The sequence below is a fragment of the Heterocephalus glaber genome, unplaced genomic scaffold, assembly GCF_053883595.1.
Source record: "Heterocephalus glaber isolate CG9 unplaced genomic scaffold, H.glaber_assembly_v1.0 deba00001444, whole genome shotgun sequence".
Classification (NCBI taxonomy): domain Eukaryota; kingdom Metazoa; phylum Chordata; class Mammalia; order Rodentia; family Bathyergidae; genus Heterocephalus; species Heterocephalus glaber.
This window is the reverse complement of record NW_028258297.1, coordinates 27,859,743-27,869,904: the sequence shown is the minus strand read 5'-3', so window position 1 is coordinate 27,869,904 and position 10,162 is coordinate 27,859,743. Positions and strand designations below refer to the sequence as shown.

Below are 10,162 nucleotides of genomic sequence, written 5' to 3'. Positions count from 1 at the left end.
AGGTAATTTCTATTAAGGGAACAAAAGAATTTCAAAGCAGTAATGATTCATGCATTCTGTGAAAAACTGAGCACTTTTCTCGGTAGCACTCCACAGATAGCAGTGGATTAAACAGACCAAGCCCTGGCCTTGTGAACCTTATGTTCTGCAGGGAGGAGAACACAACAAGAGCTCTCTTCACAGTCAGAGGTCTCCACCACGCCCCGAGGACCAGGAAGGAGCCAGGTGTATTCCTGAGGATGGGCTACAAGGGACTACTACATCTTCACATTTATCTTTTCTGTTAAACTCCCTCTTTCCTCTCTGAGTAAAGGACCAGTGGTACCGAAGAAGGGAATAGACGACGAGGCAATTAGACCAAAGGTTTATCTCCTCTTCCCCATACTTAAGCTTGAGAAAGAAAGGCAAGGAAGCCTCCTGCCCCGTAGGAAAGTTGGGGGTCAGGCAGGGAAAGGTAAGGCCCTTAGTGAGGTTTCTGGCAAAGAAAGAGTTAAACCCCTGCTAGAGAGAGAGAGAGAGAGAGACAGAGAGAGACCAAGAAAAAGAACTGATGAGCAGCCAGGCCCAATCCCCTCCTACCCCACCTCCAGTTAAGCACAAAGGAGACAAAGTGGGGAGGAGCCTATATTATTTGAAAAAGTCAGTACATAAAATATATACTCACATTAATATATAAATACATCTATATTTTTATTATTCTCTCACCATTTAGTACACTACAATGCTGATGTATCTTTTTTTGCTAACTTGGCCTTGAATGCGAGGCTGTGCTACAAATCTCACAAATGTCACCTGGACAAACCAAGGGGACCCAAAGAAAGCTTATCCAAGAGTGTGCATGTAGACCATGGAAAAGCACAGTGGCCAGACCAATGCCTATCAACACATAAACAGATAAAGAAAATATGGTTTTTTACATACAGTGGAGAACTACTCTGCCATAAAGAAGGATAAACTTGAGATATCTGTAGGTAAATGGATGCACGTTGAGACCATACTTTTGTTTGGTTTTGTTTTTTGGTACCGGGGATTGAACTCGGGTCCTTGGGCTTTCGAGGCAGGTGGCGGAACCACTGAGCTAAATCCCGGGCCAGAGACCATACTTTTAAGTGAAATAAATTGGATACATATAGTATCACATTGTTTCTCTTTTGTGAGAAACTGGAAGAATAAATAAGGACCAAAATGGATGATAGATACTGGGAAGTAGGAAGAAAACGTTCAAGTGGGAAGAACGAGGGAGGGGGAGGGGAAAGGAAAAAAGGGAAAAGGAAAAACAAAGAGAGTAGAAGGGAAAAAAGTGGAAACATTTTGTAAGCAGGGGTTGAAGGGAAGGGAGGGGAATGGGGATAAAAGAAGAATCAAGATACATTGTGTGGCCATCCTCTTAAGTGAAATAAATAGGACACACATTGTAAATACCGAATAGTTTCTCTGGTGTGAAAAACTAAAAGTGTAAATAAGGTTCAAATGGTATAACTGATATTGTGAAATAGGAAGAAAAGGTCTAGAGGAGTTGGGGGAGTGGGAGGGGTAGGGGAAAGGAAAGAAGGGGAAAGAAAAAATATGAGAAAAGGAAAAAATGGAAACAAAGTCTTTGTAAACAGGGAAGGGTGGAGGGGTTGAAGGGAGGGCAGGGAATGGGGAAAAAATAAGAACCAAGATGCATCATGTGAAGGTACAAGATCCCAATGATGAATGTAACTGTATTGTATACCTAAAATATACCAATGAACTTAATGAAAAATAAGATACATTATGTACAGGTACAAATTCCCTATAATGAATGCGATCATTATATATATCAAAAGTGTACCAATAAAAGTAATTTTAAAAAATAATGGTTTGTGGATTTCAGTGAAGAGATCTTGCATAACTTTTATTAAATTTATTTTTATTGTGTTATTTAAAATGATATTATTTTAAAACCAGCTACTACTCACTAATTATTTGTTCCTTGTATATATGAAGATAGTTGATTTTTGTGCATTAACTTTGTACCCTGTGACCTTGCTAAATTACTTAGATTTACTAAATTTTGCTAAACTGTTTTTCCGATTTGTGAGGAATTTTTCAGAGAGGGTGATCATATCATGTACAATACAGAGTGTTTTATTTCATCTTTTCTATCTATATCCTCTTTATTTCCACTTTTTGCCTTTTCTACCAGCTAGGCCCTTTTATCCACAAGGAAAAGAAGTGGTGAAAGTAGACATTCTTGCTTCATTACTATTTGGGGGAAATTGTCCAATAGTTTGCCATTGTCACGGTCATTACAGGTATTTTACTGGTGCTCTTTTTTTTTATTAATTTTTTTGGTACATGTTAGGTATACAATATAATGATGCTCATCATTGGAAATGTGCACCTTTATATAATCTCTCTTGGTTCTATTGGTGCTCTTTATTAATATGAGGAAGTTCCTTCAATTTGAAGTTGCTTAGAGTCTGTTTTAAATTCATTAGTGGGGGGCCAGGGATTTAGCTCAGTGGTTCTGCCACCTGCCGCACAAGCGCAAGGACCCGAGTTCGATCCCCAGTACCAAAAAAAAAAAAAATTCATTAGTGGATGTTGATCTTTGTAAAATCATTATGACATTTCTCCTTTACTTCATAATATACTGAATTGTATTGATGGATTTTTTAAAATGTAAAACAAATCTTATATCCTGGAAAAACACCAACTTATTTAGAATGCAATATTGTTTTTGTATATTGCTGACTTGCTTTAATGTTTTGTTAAGGATCTATGTTTTTGTTGTTGTTGTTGCTGTTGTGTTTTGGTACCAGGGATTGAACTTGGGACCTTATGCTTGCGAGGCAGGCAGTGGCACCACTGAGCGAAATCCCTGGCCAAGGATCTATGTTCTATGGTGTTCTGTAATGCTTTCATAATCTTTCATCAGATGTTGGTATCAGAGTTACACTGCCTTCATTATGCAAGTGAAGAAACGTTCCTCCTTCTATTCCCTGAGTTCGTTTAAGACATTTTTTTTCTTTGTACCAGGAATCGAACTCAGGACCTTGCACTTTCGAGGTAGCCACGGTGCCACTGAGCTAAATCCCAGGCCTCCTTTACATGTTTGATAGAATCCACCAGTTCACCATCTGGGTCTGGAGTTGTCTTTAGAAGATCATTCTTATTATTATTCAATTTCTCTTTTATTTGATAAAAAGATAAAAATTTCATAACAAAATTTTAAAAAACATCTTTCAGGAATGAGGAGGAAGGAGGCTTTTTCAGACAAACAAAAGGTGTGAGAATTCACTGCCTATGCAGGAAGTAATAGTAAAGGAAGTTCTTCTGGGAGAAAACGTAAGACAGCAGTTGGCAAACTAAAGCCTCCCAGTCAAATCCAGCCTGCCATCTACTTTGTAAATAACATTTTATTTGAGCACAACAATATCCACTATGTATTATTTGCACTGTTTTGTGTACTGTGGTGGACTTGGGCTCCGAGACACGGTTATGCAGAGCCGGCCTTCTCTGCTCTCTGGTCCGTTACAGAAAAGCCTACCCCGGGGTAAGAGAACACATGGAACATACACACGTAAGTTGGGATTTCCAGAAATGATGTAAAATGAAATGTTATAAACATTTAAAACACTTCTCAGTTGCTGTAAATGACAAGCGACTGCCTAAAGCAAAAAGAGCCCATTCTGAGCCCTAGTGTAGGAACAAGACCCTTTCCTACACGTCATGACGAATGGGGTGGAACTGAAAAGGGAGCAGTGCTTGCCTGCCTGGCACTGTCCTCTGGCACGTTACTCCCTCCTGAGGGGGCTTCTCCACTCTGCCTTCCAACCTCTCTCTCCTTCTCTTTGGGACTTGTCCGAGCTGGCACCACACACCTCTGCCTATCCCAGCTTTGCCGACAATCCCAGGGGGCTCCTTCCCCTCTCTAGTCACAAAGCCTCTCTTTGCTCCACCAGATAAAACAGGTCATGCTGAGGTCTTACTGGACCCCTGCCCTGTGGGTGTAAGGGAGCAAGGAGAATGGAGACAGGACGTGACCCAGCCACTCAGTGAGAACCAGAGCCACACGTAAGCAAGAGGGAGGCTTTTCTACTTTGGGTGCATTTATCTTGGATTCCTAGGAAGTTCAATTTACTGCAAAGGAGATTCAAAACAACTATTTACTGTCTTCGCAACCAGAAGAGGGCCAACCTTACAGAAGACAATGGTCTCAGAATCAATACATCTCAATGCTATTTCTTAACCATGACTCATGACAAGTCATTAACTTCTCTGGGCCTCGGTTTCCTCATATATAAAATGAGAAGAACAGTGGCACCCATCTCAAAAGGTTGGCCTGAGAATCAAATTACTTGACACATGGAAAACATCTAGAACAGTGTCAGGCACATCACAGTAAACTTCCTCCAAATGCTGACTTTATTGCTGTATTTTTAAAGAACACAAAGCAGAACTGCAGATGTAGGTCAGAGGTAGAGCACTTGTCTAGCATGTGTAAAGTGCTGGGTTCAATCCCCAGTACCACAAACAAACAAAAACATAAATAAGTACTTTTAAAAAATATGATAGAAGCCAAGTGTGGTGGCACACACGTGTAATCCCAGCACCTAAGAGGCTGAGGCAGGAGGATTGCCATAAAGGCCAGCCAAGGCTACATAGTGAGTTCAAGGCCGACCTGGCCTAGAGGGAGATCCTGTCTCAGAAAAACTAAAGAATATGATGGGGGCAGGCTTTCTGGTGTTTAGCAACACAGAGGCAGTTATAATTTTGAAGAGTAAAGTAAGGTAAGATCTGTGGATTGATTGAGCAACAATATAAACACGGTTAAAGCTACTAAACTGTATCATTAAAAATGGCTTAAAAGGGTAAATTTTGTAGCACATGGGCTTTTCTTTTCTTTTTTCGGTACCAGCGATCAAACTCAGGACCTTGCACTTGCCAGGCAGGCACGGTGACACCGAGCTAAATCCCCAGCCCAGCACATGGGCTTTTAAAACCACGATTCAGAATTAAAATAATAAGAAAGGTCTAGAGTTTGGGGGAAACAGGACAAAGTAAATTTATTGCACTGTTTTTCAAGTAAACTTCCATTCAAAATTTGTGGACAGATCCTCATTTGTGCACGGTGCGCTGCGGCCTCCGCACGCTCAGCGGAAGGCACAGAGATAGCAAAGCGGGCAGGAAAAGCTGACAGAACGCGTCACACGCGTACTTCGGGCCCTGCCTTTCCCTTTGCCTCCTTGCCTTTCTTCCTCCTCTGCCCGTAGTTTCCCACCATCTCTCCAGATTCGGCCTGCTCCTCGACACTGGCATTTCTAATGCACCTCGTCCTTTCCCCCTGCTCCAGAGAAAACTCATTCCTCCTCAACTCTATCCCAAACCAGTACCTCATGAACTCAGTCCTGGCGCTGGCCGACTGGTCACTCTTTCTTTACCTGACTCTTTTCCCTACCGTGCTGGGAAACCCTACAGCAGCGATGGCGAACCTTTTAGAGACCAACGCCCTAACTGCAACCCAAACCCACTTATTTATCGCAAAGTGCAACACTGTAATTAAACCTGAATGCAGAGGTTTTCGTGTGGAAAAAACAACTCCACATTAACATCTTTTGTCTTAAAACGAAAGCACAATAACACGCATGCCGCTACCACTGCCCTAGAGTGAGAATCGAAACCTACCCCAACTTGACACACGTGACAGCTACGCCCCTCCCTGCGTGGTCCCTCCGCCTGAGGCCGCGGTCGCAATTACGCTCCCTGTGGCCTGCAGTCGGTGGGCCGCTGAGAGCGGAAGACACGTCGCTGACTGAGACCAGAAGACCTCTAGGCCAAATGGGTGGGCCACGTCGGAACCCAGAACTCTTCACCGCCCGAGACCAGACAGAGGAGACGAAACAGGCGGGAACCGGTGGGGGACGGAGGGAAAGAGCGGAAGGTGTCATGGCGGCCACGTTCTCGGGTCACGTGTCCCACAAGCTCTGCCTTAGTACTTCCGGTCACGTGGCCTCAGAGACCTCCCAGCCAGCGATGGAGGCGAGACCCCCCAGTAACAGAGGCGGTGGCGACGGCTGCAGCCGCTGGATTTCAGCCTCTTTACAGAAACGGCTGTAAGAAGCGCAGCGGAGCGCGACCCGATCCAACTCAGTTACTCCATGCCAGAGGCTGTAGCTTGCACCTGCCCCTTACAGCCACCATGGCAACCTCATCTGAAGAAATTTTGCTGGTAGTAAAGAAGGTGCGTCAAAAGAAACAGGACGGAGCGCTATACCTCATGGCAGAAAGAATTGCTTGGGAGCCTGAAGACAAAGATAGATTTACAATCAGCCATATGTATGCAGATATTAAATGCCAGAAAATCAGTCCAGAAGGAAAAGCTAAAATTCAGCTTCAGCTGGACCTTCATGCAGGGGACACAATAAACTTCCATTTTTCCAATAAAAGCACAGCAGTGAAAGAGCGAGATGCAGTAAAGGACCTTCTTCAGCAGCTACTGCCCAAATTCAAGAAGAAAGCAAGGAGCTGGAAAAGAACAACAGAATGCTGCAAGAAGATCCTGTTCTGTTCCAGCTTTATAAAGACCTTGTTGTGAGTCAGGTGATCAGTGCTGAGGAATTCTGGGCCAATCGTTTAACTGTGAATACAATGGGTAGTTCTTCCACATCCAATCACAAGCAGTATGTTGGCATTTCTGCAGCATTTCTGGCTGATGTCCGGCCCCAGACAGATGGCTGTAATGGTTTGCGATATAGCTTAACTTCTGATATCATTGAGTCTATATTTAGGACCTATCCAACAGTAAAAATGAAATATGCAGAAAATGTTCCTCACAACATAACAGAAAAGGAATTCTGGACACATTTTTTCCAGTCCCATTATTTTCATAGGGACTGGCTGAATACAGGGTCAAAGGATCTTTTTGCAGAATGTGCCAAAATAGATGAAAAAGGGTTAAAAACAATGGTTTCATTAGGAGTGAAAAACCCACTACTAGATTTGACAGCTTTGGAAGATAAACCATTAGATGAGGGCTATGGCATTTCCTCTGTGCCCTCTACTTCCAATTCTAAACCCATCAAGGAGAATAGTAACGCTGCCATCATCAAGAGCTTTAACCATCATAGTGCCGTGGTCCTGGCAGCAGGTCTCAGGAAACAAGAAGCACAAAATGAACCAAATGGTGAGTCCAGCGACATGGACGGAAGTTCTGGAGATGCAGACTGCTTTCAGCCAGCAGTCAAAAGGGCAAAGTTACAAGAGTCCATTGAATATGAAGACTTGGGAAAAAATAATTCCATAAAAACGACTGCACTAAACCTCAAGAAGTCAGATAGGTATTACCATGGTCCAACCAAAATCCAGTCAGTACAATATGTAACAAGCCAGGACATTATTAATTCTTTTCAAAGTATTAAACAAGGAATGGAAGCTTATACAACCAAGTTAACTCAGGTTCTCTCAAGTAGTGCTGCTAGTAGTACTATCGCAGCACTGTCACCTGGAGGAGCGCTTATACAGGGAGGGACACATCAAGCCATAAACCAGATGGTGCCAAGTGATATTCAGTCTGAATTGAAACACTTGTATGTGGCTGTTGGAGAACTTCTTCGGCATTTCCGGTCCTGCTTTCCTGTTAATACACCATTCCTAGAAGAAAAGGTAGTGAAAATGAAAAGCAATTTGGAATGAGTCCAAGTTACAAAGCTTTGCCCATTCCAAGAAAAAATTTGGAGACAGTATTTAAGCACAAATTTGGTGAGTCATACAGAAGAGATGCTGCAGACAGCCTACAACAAGCTCCACTTGTGGCAGTCATGGCGCATGATGAAGAAGACGTGAGGAGTCCATGGTGCTCACAGGTTTTGTGAGGTTGTGGAAACTGTGACCTGCAGGGACTCTGGAAATCTAGCCTCACAGACATGCAGATGATCAACAAGGAGTAATGAGAAACATCTGCACCGCACCACTCCCAGAGCTGATGCTATTGTTCTTGCACATTGGGAACTGAAAGGAAGGGAGGGACCGTGCCTCAGCTAAACTCTGGGGAGGCAAATTAAGGCAGAACCAAAATGAGCTGAGTTGCAAATATATACGTGTATGTGTGTACATGTACATGTGTACATACATATGTATTTAAAGACTTTACTGCAGTTACTCAGGAACTGCTTTTGATTCACATTAAGCTGCTTTCAGAAATCTAAAAATACTTTTTTAAAGGGTGCGTTGATTAAAAAAAAAAAAAAAGAAACCTACCCATCTTTCCCCTGTCCGGGAGCCAGGACGCCAGAATGAAGAACAAAGGGCAAAGATCAGCCCACTTCCTGGCCACCTCTTCGTGATCCCTGAAGAAATTCTTTCTGCTCCTGCTCCTTCAAGCCCTTTCAACATTTCTTTTCTGTTTGGAGCTCTGCTTAGTAAAGATCTTTTTAGTAATTAATTAATTATTTCTTGCAGCTTAATTCACACACTTTACATACCATGGGGAAAAGAGCCTTCCGTTGTGCCAGTTAGTTTACTAAGGCGAAATGACAGAATGGTCGTCCAGGCACATGTGGCCAGGCCCCAGTCCCACATTTTCTGAGCCGTTGATCTGTGGTGGGGCCTGGGAATTTGGAGTCTGAACAAATCCTCAGGTGATAATGATGCTGCAGCCCACGGACCACATCCTGAGAGTCCCTTCTGTAACACTGTATCTGAGAGCAGCGGCCAGGCAGGGCGAAGTCTGGTAATAAAGGTGTGGAAGGTCGGCCTCTCCTCTGCCTTCCTGTCACCAAAGTCCAGCAGGAAGACTCCACAGAACTTTTCAATTCTCTTGTGATTCTCTGTCACTTCAAGTCTGATCCTCCCAGGGCTTCTCTGAGCTTATTATCAGCAATTCAATCTTTTTTTTTTTTTTTTTTTGATACCGGGGATCAAACTCGTGACCTTGCACTTGTGAGGCAGGCGACGGAACCACTGAGCTACATCCCTGGCCTTATTATCGGCAATTCTAGTTTGGGGCTCCGCTCCCTGGAGTGAGAAGAAAACAGTAACCTCGTGGTGCCACCACTGATGAGACCCCCATGGAATGAATCCAGATGGATTTTCCCTTGATGGAAAAGGAGAGCTGCTCAGAAAATATAAGTGAATGCCTCAAGGTTTTATTGTTTGTAATTGTCTTTAAAATGCACCCACATAAGCAATGATGCGCAAGTAAAACAATGAATGTTAAATTTAACCTCCAATTTGAATATTTGTTTAGCAGGTGAGGCTCAGCAGATAACATGTACATCTACACTCATCTGCAAAGCTCTGTGCTCAGACACTGGCCCAGGCAGACCACACAAGCGGTGAGTATCATTTGTGTCTCCCCAGTATTGTACAGGACGGATCTATACGTATGTGTGAGTGTGGTTGTGTCTGGCATAAACAGGCCTTCAGAGTCTCATTAGGAAGACTCTAGGGACGAGTTTCTACAGCCTGAAGGATTTCCCTGTTTCCTGGTCAGGCACACAATAAACACACACGGTGCTCTGTTAAGTATGGAGCATGTGTAACTGTCTCCGGAGGTTCTGACTGATTCAGACACAAGGGTACACGAGTACATCCAGTTACAGTTTGGGTGCACACTAAATTCTTAAATAATCACTTATTACAGATAATTCATAGAGCACACAAAGTTCACATGAAAATGAACACAAATTTAAAGAAACATAAAATCCAAACTTTTTAGATAGCCTAAAATAAATTTATTTGTGTGGGGGGTGGGGGGATTAAACCCAGAACTCGTTAGGAAAGTGCCCTGCTCCTAAACCACACCTCTGGCCTCTTTCTGGTCTTTGAACACATGGTTCCATCCTATACTGTAAATGCTCCTCCCTCAGATCCCCTGTGATAAAGGCTTGTCACAGCCTGTGGCACTGTTTGAGGTGGTGGAACCTTTAGAAGATGGGATCTAGTGGCAGGAAGTTAGCTCACTGGGGTGCACGCTGGAGGAAGGGTGGAAACACTGGCCCCTCCTTTCTCTCTTTGATTCCTAGCAGCCAAGAGGTGAGCAGATTTGCCCTGCCACACAATCCCTAGCATGATGTTCCACCTCAACACAAGCCTCAGAGCAACACAGCCAACTGACCATGGACTGAACCTTTGAAACCATGAGTCAAAGTAAACTTTCCTCGGAAGTTATTCTCAGGTATTTTGTCAGAGAGAG

General features: G+C 43.4%; 1 pseudogene; it reads left to right on the top strand.

The window, feature by feature from the left end:
- The first annotated feature begins 6,063 nt into the window (after positions 1-6,063).
- LOC101706367 (general transcription factor IIH subunit 1 pseudogene) lies at positions 6,064-9,185 on the top strand (annotated as a pseudogene).
- Positions 9,186-10,162: the final 977 nt, after the last annotated feature.